Genomic DNA, 13,485 nt, shown 5'->3' on the forward strand with positions numbered 1-13,485 from the left:
TTATAAAAAGAAACAGCTGCCTTGGCGAACACCCATAGTCCTGCTGTACAAATGAAATGTAATTAGTCCCTTCTGGGTGATGTAGGCCCAAGTTTCATCAGCCAAATGTAAAAAGACCTGTGATGGGGCAGAGTGGAAGCAGCGAGGGAAGCTTTGTTTGCTTTTCCTTGTCCGTTTAGAAGAAATAAAATATTCAACATCAAGTGTTCCACATACAGCATGACTTCTCAGGGTCAAGACTTGAAATGAATCATTAAGGCATACTGCCATCTTGTGGCTATGGTGTCAAACTGTACATGTTCTGGAGGCCCAGACCAATTCAGGTCTCTCTCATCATCTTCATTTCCAAACAGAGTGGGTGGGTACGGCTGGCTCTGAGTCTGCTGAGATCAAGACCAGAGTGAATTATGCCTCATGTCTAATGAAATTTATTAAGCACAAAGGGGAAAGTGAATGTTACATTAGGAATATTTCAGAATATAATTAATTATAGTTCCTGTTTGATTTTTTTTTTTTTTTTTCAAACCTTTATTTAGACATTTCACAGGTCATACTGGGGCAAGCACTAGTCACTTCTCCAAATCTGTGCTGTTTTATATCTCTGCAACTATCTGAATCACTTTATTGAACACTGGCATGATTTAACAGGATCAGACAGCGTGTCCGTGCTTCTCAAAAAGAACAGTAGATGATGCTGAAGAGCCTGTTCTGAGAAACATGTAGGCACCGTCCTGAAACAGTTCTCTAAGCAGAAACACACAAAGACAAGGTAAACAGGGACTGCTCTGCGTCTGATGTGGACAAAGGTTTCCGTTTCACATCATATTTACACAGAGGCGTGGCTGTTTACACAACTAATTTAAAGAAGTACATTTCATGTTTACACAGATGCCACTGTTATAAAGGTGGGGTTCAAGCACAACCTCACCTCCATGATAAACAGAAGCATTCTGGGAAAAGGAAGCACATATTGTTTCAGTGGCCTCCTTTATTATTTAACAAATGTACAAAAAGCATAGAGGTTTTAGAAATCCTGTACCTCTAGAAAGAATACTGCCACTAAAACCCAAAGGCAAGTGAAGAATTTACATCTAACTCCTAATTTGTAATTATTACTGAGACTATTCTATTAGTTTGGGGACACTGGTTTAGTCAGGGGCTTATCATCATGTGATTACTGGTTCATTTCTTTGTTTTCTTCAGTGTCTAGTGTCTGTTGTCAAATGAAAGCATTATTCTAATTATGAGAAATAATTTAAGAGGGGAAAGAAAATAAACTGAGGGATCAGACATAAAATACTGTGTCAGAGCTCCACCAAAGCTCAGCAATTATTGCTGAAGTACTAGCTTTTGTTGCCTTACAAAACAAAAGTAATCACAGTCAGTAAATAGGATTGAGAGATTTGACAGTACATCAAGTGTGCTGACTTTAAGTGCCATTATTTCACGAGTTCAATCAATTTTAAATGCGTTTATTCGCCTAAATGCTGATTCATTTGAGCATAATTGTGTTTTGACATCCTTATTAGCACTAAAGGAAATATATTAGCATTTAGCATAGGAAAATAACACTTTATAGTGTATATACTTTCACATGAGGTCAGTTTCAGAAAAAAAAAAAATCTGTCACACAACATTGCTGTAACTTGATGTATGTGAATGGATAAAGAACCAGGTCACATGTGACACTCTGCTCTGCCTGAATTATGCATTCCTCTCAGATTAACTGAGGATATCCAGTGTCCTTCATTCAGCACATCACAGTGGACACATCTATCATGAATAATTATTTCTATTTGTTTTTTTAACATCCAACAGCTACACAACAAGAAGCCTTTGGGACTGTTGGTAAGAAAAAGGCAAGAGATTCATCTGGCTTTCTATCCAGTCTATGTTATTCTAAAATGAATATGTGTGTAAATGTGCATACATGTGTTTGCTTTTTAGCATATTGCTGTGTGTGAAAGCCCTCTGTAATGCATTGAAGCAGAATTACTGTGTGTCTCTCTCTTTGGTGAGCTCTAGACAAGCTTTTATGCACTGCCTGTCAATCCTCTGCCACACACACACACACACACACGCACGCACACACACACGCACGCACGCACGCGCACACACACACACACACACACACACACACACACATATCCCGGCAGCAGAGAAAGTGGAAGCCTATCGAGTGCAGTGACCTGTGTCCTGTCCCTCCCCTAGTCAGAGTACCAGGTGATACAATTGCACCACAATGGAAATTTCAATCAAGTGATGGACCAGAGTGAGAAGCCAGTGCTCTCATGTCCCCCCCCTCCAGCTCGTCTGCTAATCAATTAATTAATCTAAAGAGGAGCTTTAAACACATCTGTATTAAGGATATTTCAGTAGTGTATGGTGGATTGGAGAGAGGATAACCAACTTCAGTGTCACCAGCTGTGAGTATGTTTATTGTTCTCTTTATTTCGCTGCATGTGTGTGTGTGTGACTGTGTGAAACTGATAATGATGTCAGGTCATTTTACGGGAGATGTATGGTAATTATCACCTCCAGTCAAAGTTTTTATAGTAACACATAACCAATACCATGCTCTCATTAAGTGTTGGGTCAAGTGAAAAATGACATTGCTATATGTTGTTTATTGGTGGGTTTGTTGCAAAGGCATAACTAACACCATCAGGGCTGTTGGCCAGAGAAATCAATAACCTTGACAGACTTTGTTTTACTATGTTGCAACATCAGAAAAAAATCCATCTGGAGAAAAAAGCCTATCCAAATGTTATTTTAGTGGTAGATGAAAGAGAGGGACTAGTAAGAAACTGCACCTCAGAATTGGGTAGGGAAACTTAAGAGGTCCCCTCTTGCCTCCCTGTGGCACATTACATAGTGGATTTTGCCTATAGCATGTAAGGAGCATAGTGACACCATATCTCTTTTCTTATTTTTGACACAACCAGAGCTTGAGTTTGACAAATATGATTCTGCCACCATGAATTTGAAAATCAGCATTTCATTGCACACTATTGTTCCCACTAATTTTACACTGTGAGATGAACAATGACTGTAATCGGTCCAACATGAACATTTTTTAGAGGAAGGCAGTCTGGCAGAATGCAGAAATGCATGATTAACAGTGTGTGCAAGATAGGCATGTCATATTCCAACAATGTGAGCTGCTGATGAAGTTGAATGAGAGTAACCATGACAACTATAAAAAAAAAATGAATGCATACAGAATAGTAAATCCTCATTTTGTCTAAATGAACCAGTATCTATCTCAAATGGGGCATGTAGCATCTTCTTGAAATGACGTTTTGTTTTTTTTTGGTTTTTTTTGTTTTTTTTTTCAGATTTCAGATTTCAGCTCATCTGACAGTAACCAGCATTTCTTTTACAGAAATATTGAAATCAGTAGTACTGGATGAACAATACACTTTGTGAGACTACTTACTGTCAGAACAGGACTTACTGTTCTAGCAGACTAGCTGGTTTTATTCATGTGGCTCATTTGCATTCAAACTCTACTGTAACAGCAACAGGCATGAGGTATTACAGATGATATATCTGCAGACTTCTAACCCTGGAACTGAAAACATTTTTTCATTTAGCTTGAAACCTGCAACTTGATGTGTGGTTGATATTGAATGATGAACATTAACTAAAGAGTGTTCAGTAGGATAAGTCACTAGCACTTCAGAGCAAGAACGAGGAGATATCCTGTCTCTCTGTTATTTTTCTTACACACTTTTGAACGCAGCTTACTCTCTTTCCAACCCTGTATGATCCTGAAAGGGATTAAGCTGATAGGGGAAATGAATGAATGCCTTGCCTTCATGTAACCCAAATTAAAGTTGTAGTACTCGTATTTTACCACATGATGGCTGATACGTCCAGACATAAACCATGAGACGCTGCTTTAGCTTGACAAAGATGTTTTCTTGACTGGCTTTTTGAAGTTCCTCCTGCGAGGGTGGACTGATTCTGCAGGCAAAACAGAATAAATTATACTTTAATTAGCGAAACAGAACTAACTGCCAGCAACAACAACCATTTATGCTTGAAAATCTGTCCCTCAAGTTATTTTTATAATCTATGTAAAATACTATAAAGATACATCTGATCCCCTTCCACTACTGATTGTGCTTAATTCACTTTTTGCCCAAAGCTTTTTAAAATATTAAGTTGTTATATACTTTATACAGGGGCTCTGCATTAAATGGGTGAATGAAAAAAAATGAATGACTGATATGTGTGAAATCCTAATGAACATGTTTTGCTTCTAAAACGACATGAATAAAACATTCAGTAGGACTCCACTGCAAATATTCCGACTCTAATATTAATCGCTCATGAGCCGAAAACCAACACAACAGCACTACATTTCTACTTTGGTTCAAACTAATGTGACATATGATTTAATATGCTTACTCCTCAAGACACTCTCACTGCAGCAAAGACTAATTAAGCTAGATATATTTTTGCATAATGGGCACTTGTGTTTAGTAAACAGTTTCAGTTTGCATAAATCACTATGGGCAGTCTGGTAGTTGATGTAAGGAGAAAATCAGAGTCTACTGGACACGGCAGCTCCACATTTATTACGGGTCTGTGTTCTTGCTCACTTGAATAATACACAGTTTAATGCTACATTAGAGTGTCTCATGACTGTGCTATTAATTAATGTGAACTGATGTCTAATAATATAACATGCATATATGAAACTGAACTTCATAACCACAATCCTAAATTTGATGATGACGGTGGCCTATTTCATTTCATACTGTGCTGCCCAGCTTCGTGCTTGAAATTGGTTGGAGTATAATTTTGATTGTTTTGTCAGTGCTTCGTGTTTATCTTGCATGTTATGTGATTCAAAAATTATGTTTCATTTTTTGCTGCATCCAAAATTAAAACTGAATTACTCTATCTTAAAGATATATATTTTTTAATATATGTAGATTTAGTAGAAACCAACCAGGTCATCTAGGTCCCCTCATACAGTGGGTAACTGGGCTTTAGCAGAAGGATGGATCAGCACGCTGAGTCAGGGCATGACTAAAAAAATAGGCTTCATCCTGATGCTGAAATCCAGCCATCCATTATCTATACAACTTCTCCTCTAAAAAGTCAGGGAGAAAACCCACCCAGACACAGGGAGAATCTAGAAACTTCCACACAAAAAAAGCCCTGGTTTGCTAGGGGCTCAAGCTCAGAATCTTCTTGCTGTGGGGTGACAGTGGTTCAACTGAATACACTGGACAAAACATGCTGCTTGGCTTTGGAGGAGTTTGTTGCACAGAAATGACCAGAATGAAATGCAACAATACTGTGTAAATAGATTTTTGAATAATGAGGGTGAAAGACTTGACAAGTGCAGAAAGACAGGACTCACAGAAGATAAATAGACAGCGGCATGAACAAAGAAAGCTCTGTGTTTACATAATCCATCCATCCATCCATTCAGCCCCTTGGTTGTAAGGGGCTGAAGCCAATCCCAGCTGACATTGGTTGAGAGGCAGGGTACACCCTGGACAGGTTGCCAGTCTATCTCAGGGCTGATTCATAGAGACAGACAAACACTCACCCATGCCAATTTAGAGTCACCAGTTAACCTAATCCAAACCCTCATGTCTTTGGAATGTGGGAGCAATCTCAGAAAAAACCCACACAGGCACAGGGAGAACATTCAAACTCCACACAGAAAGGCCCCAGGATTCAAACCCAGAACCTTCTCTCTCTGAGATGATAGTGCTAACCCCCGCACCACCGCCCCGCCTTGTTTATGTGATTGCATTATTAATTTTTTAAAAATGGAAAAAACGTGGCTTGAGTATGAGTGATGCCGGAAGTCGAAGGCCACTCTTGTCCCAACCCTTGTCCATTTCTTTTTAACTAAACTAACCAAAAGATCTGCTGCATAGAGCTATTTATTCCGACTCATTAGGATGCATTTGACCTGACTGAACATTTTATTGATAGTAATGTAGGTCACCCTTCTTTGAGTCATGTCGCTTAGTCTTTTGTCACTTGAGACGGTTATTTTTAGGTTCTTTTTGAGTTTCTGTCATGGCTTTTGGTGCCGCGATTGGGTGTCAGGAATGACTATGTCATAGGACGAGCAGAGACTAAATATACGCCCTGTTGCTATGAATGTTGATGATGGTGTGTGTTTGTGTGTGTATGTATTGTTTTTTTAACAAATTGATTGTGTCATTGCCACAGCAGTTTATTTCACACAAAGTAATGACAGGCGTCTGAACATTTCGAAATGAAAGGACTAGAATGGGATTTTAAGACTATTCTTCACCTCTTTCCAGCTGTCACCTCTCTGCTTTAACATTTATAGTTATTCAGTTCAGGCAGTGAAAATCAACCATTGCCTTTGTGTTTTCCTTCTTTTCTTTAGTTTGTTGGTTACACAGAGGTGCCCTCACATGTTAAGAAAGTCTTTTGAGATCAGGTTAAAAGTGTTGGGTGATTATTTTACAGGAACCTGACACCCTAATTGACGGACAGCAGTGGGTGGAGGCAGTTAGGAGCCGTGTGCGGTATCTGTATCCGCAATCCCCCATGATGATCATAGGAAATACATACATAGCTGCTATTCCATTTTAACGATTGCAAGAATGACCCAGTTTCAAGGAAGCAGCAATATTTGTTTCTGCAGTTTTTTATTTCCTCAATAAAAGCAAAATTGATCAAATTGTTGTGTGATGTATGTAGCAGAACAGCACGTGGGGAAAAAAAAAAATCTCTCTTTAGGGCTGCTCTAAAGTGTAAAGTAATGTAGCATCATTTTAATCATTCTAAAGTGTGATCCTGCAAAAAAAAAAAAAAAAAGCAGGTCACTTAAGTGTTATTGCTATATAATCCTTCTTTGGGGACCACGGATGTAATTAAGGTGCGAATTGGCTTGTACGTTACTTAGCTCTCCACCATTTGTTTGCTCTGATCTGGTGTCAGTCATGCAGAGAGATGGGTTGAGGGAATATTAAATCTATGCTGTACGGATGAATAGAAGAATAAGATTTGTCTGTAAAGTCTGTTATTTGTTAAATTAGTTTTTTTTAACTATATTGAAAATAACTATATTTCAGAGAAAAAGGAAAAGTGGTAAGTACCAGTGGTTATTTTCTGGGGGTTTTTTTAGGTTTGTGGATAGGGGTCACTGCACTGCAATCCCATTGGCCCAATTCAGCAAACTTGATGAAATATTAAAAATGCCTTGATGCATTCCAGTCACATGTTAACCTTCAGCAGGAGGGAGGGCCAAACACACCAGCTTTCACCACAAGGATGATGTATTATGTGTGCAAATTTCTTTCTTTTTTTAACAGCTTACACCTTAATTGAAAGTTGACACATGATCAAGGTTTTCTCAAAGTAGTGTCTAGTAGGGTTGACATGGCAACGCAATGGTATCTGAATGTGAGGTAATCACAGCAGTTCTGAAAGAATGAGTAAGAAATATGACAGCCGACCATCAGAGATTTGTTACATTCATTTCATGCTCACTGCATGAGAAAATAATGCCCTTTTAATTTTAATGTTAATGTTAATGTAGACATTGCTCTTGCTATGTAACTGAGTGATTCTTTTGGACTCTATTTAGTGGTATGTGACTTACTTCTTTACCAAGGTTGTGTCATATTCATTGGCAGGCACGCAGAAGGCCCAGTACTGAACTCCATGTGGTGGTCCCTAAAGTAAACCCAAGTAGTGTATTTTCTGCATTGCCTGTGCCTCAGTCCAGTCAGAAGGAGGGACTAGCCATTCAGCTTTACTAGCATACATCCATCTATCACACACAAACACCTATGGGTGTAAAACACAAGGATGCACACAAAAGGTGTGTAGTGAGCAAACGCTAGCCCCACCCCACCGAGCATCAGAAACAAAGTGCTGCCTGCTTTTTGTTCTCAGTGGTGGCAGCTCTGAAAGCTGCCTAGAGGCTTAAAAGCATAAAGTAACTGTACGTGTGTGTGTGTGTGTGTGTGTGTGTGTGTGGGGGTAGGCAGTGCCGGGAAGCATTGACTGTTTGCTCCAGAGGACACTTGCCTCTATGCATCAAAGACCTCGGTCTAATATAACGTGTCTGTTTATTTTACAGATGCGCCAGTGCTTTCAGTGTTTTTAATGAATTTGTCAATTCCTCCAGTGTCACATTTGGACATCCACTATTTGGAGGAAGTGAAAGCTGCCTTATGTACTATAGTGTGATATGGTGACTTTGGTGTGTTTCTTCCTTAGCAGCCACCTAAGGTATATTATACCTGTGAGCATATAGTACATAATATATATAGTACTATATGCCTCCTTAATTAAAAATTTAGAAATGTACTGGATACACTCACAATACTATATTGCACATTTTTAAAAAGAATTTTTCAGCAACCTGACAGTGACTTTGTTGATATGTTTGAACATTGTTGTAATCATTAGGGAGAGTGATAGTTGATTTCATAAAATAAATTTTATTTAATTTTGGGCAGTGACATAGACATTAAAAGGAAAACAGACAGCTGAATACACCAAAACACATAAAAAAGCCCATTATGCATAAAGTGAAGAGTGCATAAAAGACAAGACAGAGCTGCAAAATAAATCAGACACTCCTCTCCAAGACATTCACACATGAGCTCCTTCCATTCTGTCCATCAGCATTCTCCAATGAGGCATTTCCTAAAGGCCAGCTTTGGACAGCTGGGAGGGAGAGATTTGAGAATTCACAGAAATCCCTCAGTCTCTAGTGTGTTTTGAGGCGCAAATAGTCAGAGCTCAGTCTGGCTCTGTGATATACTGTAAGCAATAACAGCTGAAAGTCTGTAGGGACAAACCTCTAAATTCTTGAAGCATTATGTTCCTTATGTGAGAGTATATTGAAATGTTTACCTGTTAGGAAAATTGCGAATTGAAAGTTTAAAAGGAATTTTAGGGAAAACAATTATATGAGTTATTTCTGAGGGTTAGAGGACATACCACTGTAATGTCTGTGCATTAAGTACCAATTTGAATCACTGAGGTGATTAGCATAAAACCTTGAAACAGGGGTACAGACTTTGTGCAAAATCCAAAAATACATTCACCTGCTCCTCAGAAGTAACAGAGTGTCTTATTTTGAGATGCTGGTAGACAGAGATTAGAGATGCTCATAAACATACTTTTCCAAGCTCCATAGTTTACGTAGAGACATATGAAAGAACAGATCCATCTTTTACAGGATAAGGCTGAGTTTTCAGTTTTATTTTCCATAAATCCTATACAGAGAAGAAAACAGCAATGAATTTTGTGTACTCACCGTAACACACGGAACTTGTTTCAGTTTGTCTGTGCCCTAGACCTCCATCGTTGTCCGAAAACTATCCAAAACAGCCAGAGTTCAATGCAGATAAATAACAGCCTGTGCAAATACTGTGTAAAATGACAATTTACGTGTTTTGGTAGCAAGATTTCATTTTCAGTGACACCTGCCCTGATCCCTACCACTATTCATAACCATCTCCCACAGAGGCATAACTGAAACAAGTTAGGTATATGTATAGCACATCAGAATGTCAACAACTATTTAATAGACTGGCACAATTTGTATAGGTATTCATGGTTCCTAGATGATACCTCTGACATATGAGCACCACAGAATTTTAATTTATCCATCACTTTATGACTAAAAACTGTAAAACTAATAAAGTTTCCACTTGCTTTAGCTGCAGTTTAGTTGTGTTTAGTGCATATTAGGAAAAGATGCCTTGTTACAACTAAAGCCCTATTCTGGTAAAAAAATAAAATTAAACCACTTCACAAAAACCCACAATTATAACTGTTCCCTCCGTAGAACGGTTTACCTCTGAGCAACTATAAACTGTGACAAAGGGGTGTAGGGCATTGCTGTATTTTAAGAAGCTTTAGGGAAAACAGGCTGACAATCTCGACATTACAGAAGTGCTTCTTGGTGACATGACATGAATTGGTTTAATTACCTTGCCTTAACATTGTCATTTCACTGCTTTTAATGTCTGTGAGTGTCATGTTTTGCAGTCAGCTTTCATTTTTGACTGTGTGTGTGTGTGTGTGTGTGTGTGTGTGTGTGTGTGTGTGTGTGTGTTGTTAGTATTCAGTGATTCAATGATCATGGTGGAAATAGCCAGTGACCCAACACCACACTACACTAAATATATCAGGGACAAACTTAGAGTCTGCGAAGCTTTAACTGCCTTAACTACCTTAGGTCTAAAATGAATTTGTGCACAGCCACACTGAAATGTCAAAAATAGGCACGTTGGCATAACGGTTTGCAAAGATTTTCAGTATTGACGCCTGAAGCAACAACACCTGCATTATTTTGTGTGCGTGGTAGTGGGAGTGATATGAGATCACAGTGCAATTTGGAAATGAGCACAGATATTTCAAAGGCACTTAGGAAAGACACGTTTGATTCCAGTGGAGGAAGTCCCCCCCCACCCCTGTGATTTCAGTCTTGTGTCTTGTCTCTCAGATGCCTGTGTAGCTTTCCCTCTCTTACGAGAATTTAAATTCATCCTGTAAAGTGTTTTTATACGAAGCTGAGTTTAGTGTGAGTAGCTTTCTTTTTGCTAAGCAGAAAGGTATCACTCAGACTAGTTCTACCAACCTTTCCACACAAGCAGTAGGAGAAACACCTTCAGGGGGTTATTTCATTTGCAAACAATATGTAAACTCAAGGTAAAGCATTTCCACTGGCCTTGATGTTGATCTTGATGTTGATTTTGATGTTGATGTTGATGTTGATGTTGAAGTTGATGTTGAGAGCATTTACATCTATAAAAAACTAAGTCTGTTATTAACTGTGATACTGTATCATTACTGTGTGCATGGCAGTTTGCAGACCCTGCTCTTTCCAGTGCTTTCTTTCTGTTTGTTAGAGAAATGCACATACCCCAACTTAACATAACCAAAGTAGATATAAAAGATTCCTTTCCAAACACCAGGGCCAGTTTCATTGAGTGCCAATGAGCAAATGTTAGCCTGCTAACACGTTAAATGAAAACAGCGAATGTAGTAAATCGTCAGCATGTTAGCACGCTGACAATTTAGTGTGTTAACTATAGCACTGTGTCTAAATACAGCCACATAACTAGCATGACTCTAGACTGTTTGCTGATTTTTGGTTTGCTGAAGACAACAAAGATGAAACTTATTAGAAATTAAAATTTAGTTTGAGGTTGGTTGTTTTTGGCTGTCCATATACACATTCTGTTGTATCTCTAAGAACAAACAGAAGGGACTCATCACGAGGCTGTGAAGTCTGTGGGCGTAGGCCACTGTGTATCTGCCTGGTATAAATTAGGTCTTGCGATCCTCAGCCTGTTTTTCGTGGACCACAGGAGACCTAGCTTGTCAAAGATAATGGCCTTGCTGATAATGAACAAGTAGCTCCCTCTCATATTCGGCTTTCTCGCTCTGCAGTAATAGCGTTAGTACCAATCAACAAGTGTCACACACCGTTACACTAGTTTAGCCTTGCTGTGATTTAAATTTGCACCCTTTTCATTCAATTTACTTGACACTGGAATTTACCAATTGAAAACAAGATTATTCTCTCTCTCCATTTCATCAAATAAACCCCCAAACAGAAACTGATCATTTCATTTGTTTTTGTTGCTTTGTTTTGTTTTGCTGGTAAACGTGCATATTTCTAATAGGTTGGACAAATGTGTGGCTTCCTTCAGTACAAGCAGGTGTCCTGTGATCACAGCGTGATACTCTGTGCATGTGGCAGGAATCACCACACACAGAGCAGCGGCATGATGCCACAGTGTACAGACACTTTGAAGCTGCTTCATAGCACTTCCTAAAATACAGCATATCACTGGCCCCTGACACCTGACATCATCTATTAGGACTGTTGGGCTTCAGATCCACATTTTTCATTTCATTTCATACATAAACTATACCCCTCTACATAAGATGACCAAAAGCCAAAATAATCATAATTCAGTAAATCTCTGAGGGAAAGAATCAAAAGAGTAGACTGTACTGTTGACTTGTGTACATTTAGCTGCAATATCTGCAATTCCTCATTTTGAGTTTTGTAGAAAACACCATTCATCACTGTAAATGAGACTCTAGTTAAAAATAGAAAAGGTCAAAATCTTCCTCAAAATAATCTATCAGCTTTATATACAGAACGAAAAGCTTTTCTTTGCAAGTGTGTGAATACAAGCGTCCTTGTGATTCATAGCCTCACTTCTAATGGCATCTGGTGGAGATGTAGCTCATTGTCATGCACCCCATGGTGCTATCTGCCTGTGGTCCGCATGCAGTGCTCACTGATGTGAGCTGCACCGAGCCTCTGCTGGGGAGAGGCTCAAAATGAAAACACCATTGGCAATAATTCAAAAGTATTTACAAAAACTGTAAAATATTTGACATCCAAGTCACCGAAGTTATGGATGTAAGCAAACGGTACGGCTGAAAGGCAGATAAAATTTCTTTACGTATCTAAGGTGATAAAACAGGACACATCCAAAAACCGCCACCGTTCATCGTTACTGCCTATTTAATGAGAACTGTTGTTAATTAGCAGCTTCTAATTTTTGCGCATTTTGAATATGATTGATGCACTTTATAGACATTTGTATTGCAAATGTCATGGAAATGAATATTAGCATTTAATTTTAAAAAGTTGTTACTTCTTTACATCCATTAAACAAATGCAGGTTTAAATTATTGGTTAATTAGGGAAATATTATAAACATTAACAGTTACACAGGAAATTGCTGCTTGATGCAGATTTTCTTGCATTTATTACAGATACACCTGCTAAAATTTAAAATTATGCTCCATTACCCAAAGCAGAAATTAGATTAGACATCGTTTTATTGTAATCCTCTCATGGCCTCTAACATCAAAGCCATATTTGTCTTTGGTATTGCCAGCTCAAAGTATATCAGGGAGAAATCTCTGTCAGCTTTTCTGCAAGTGACATTTCCTTTGTTTCTTCAGAAATCTAATTAAATTTTGTAATGTAAATAGTTCAAAGCCTTCCCCTTTGGGTGTCTCTCTTATTTAATCAGGCGATGTCAAAAAGAGCTCACAGATATTTACAGCAACAGCCTGGGCAAGTAGTTGCAAGAAAAGCAAGGTTTATAAATTCACACTTTAAGGCTCTCCACAAACACTGCTGGTTGCTGGTCGGCAGTAAGCCATTTCTCAGTAGGAGCAGCAGCCAAGGGTTTAGTGCCTTGCTTGAGGGCATGCTGACAGAAGTTATTGAAAAAAAAAAAAACAAAAGAGAATCTCCTTAACCAGCCTGTCTTCACACATTATAAATTACTGTTTTTGTCACATCGCTGAGAAACGGCCAGGAATTTCTCATTGATCAACTCCATTCCACTTTTCCAAGTGGCCAGAAAACATCTGTATATTTACAGCCAGTATTGAACAAAGCTAAACGTGATGCTCAGTTGCAGTCATACATTGGTCAAGTAATGTCACATTTCTTACTTTGGCTCTGTACCC

This window comes from Mastacembelus armatus, chromosome 21 (assembly GCF_900324485.2).
Source record: "Mastacembelus armatus chromosome 21, fMasArm1.2, whole genome shotgun sequence".
NCBI classification, from domain to species: domain Eukaryota; kingdom Metazoa; phylum Chordata; class Actinopteri; order Synbranchiformes; family Mastacembelidae; genus Mastacembelus; species Mastacembelus armatus.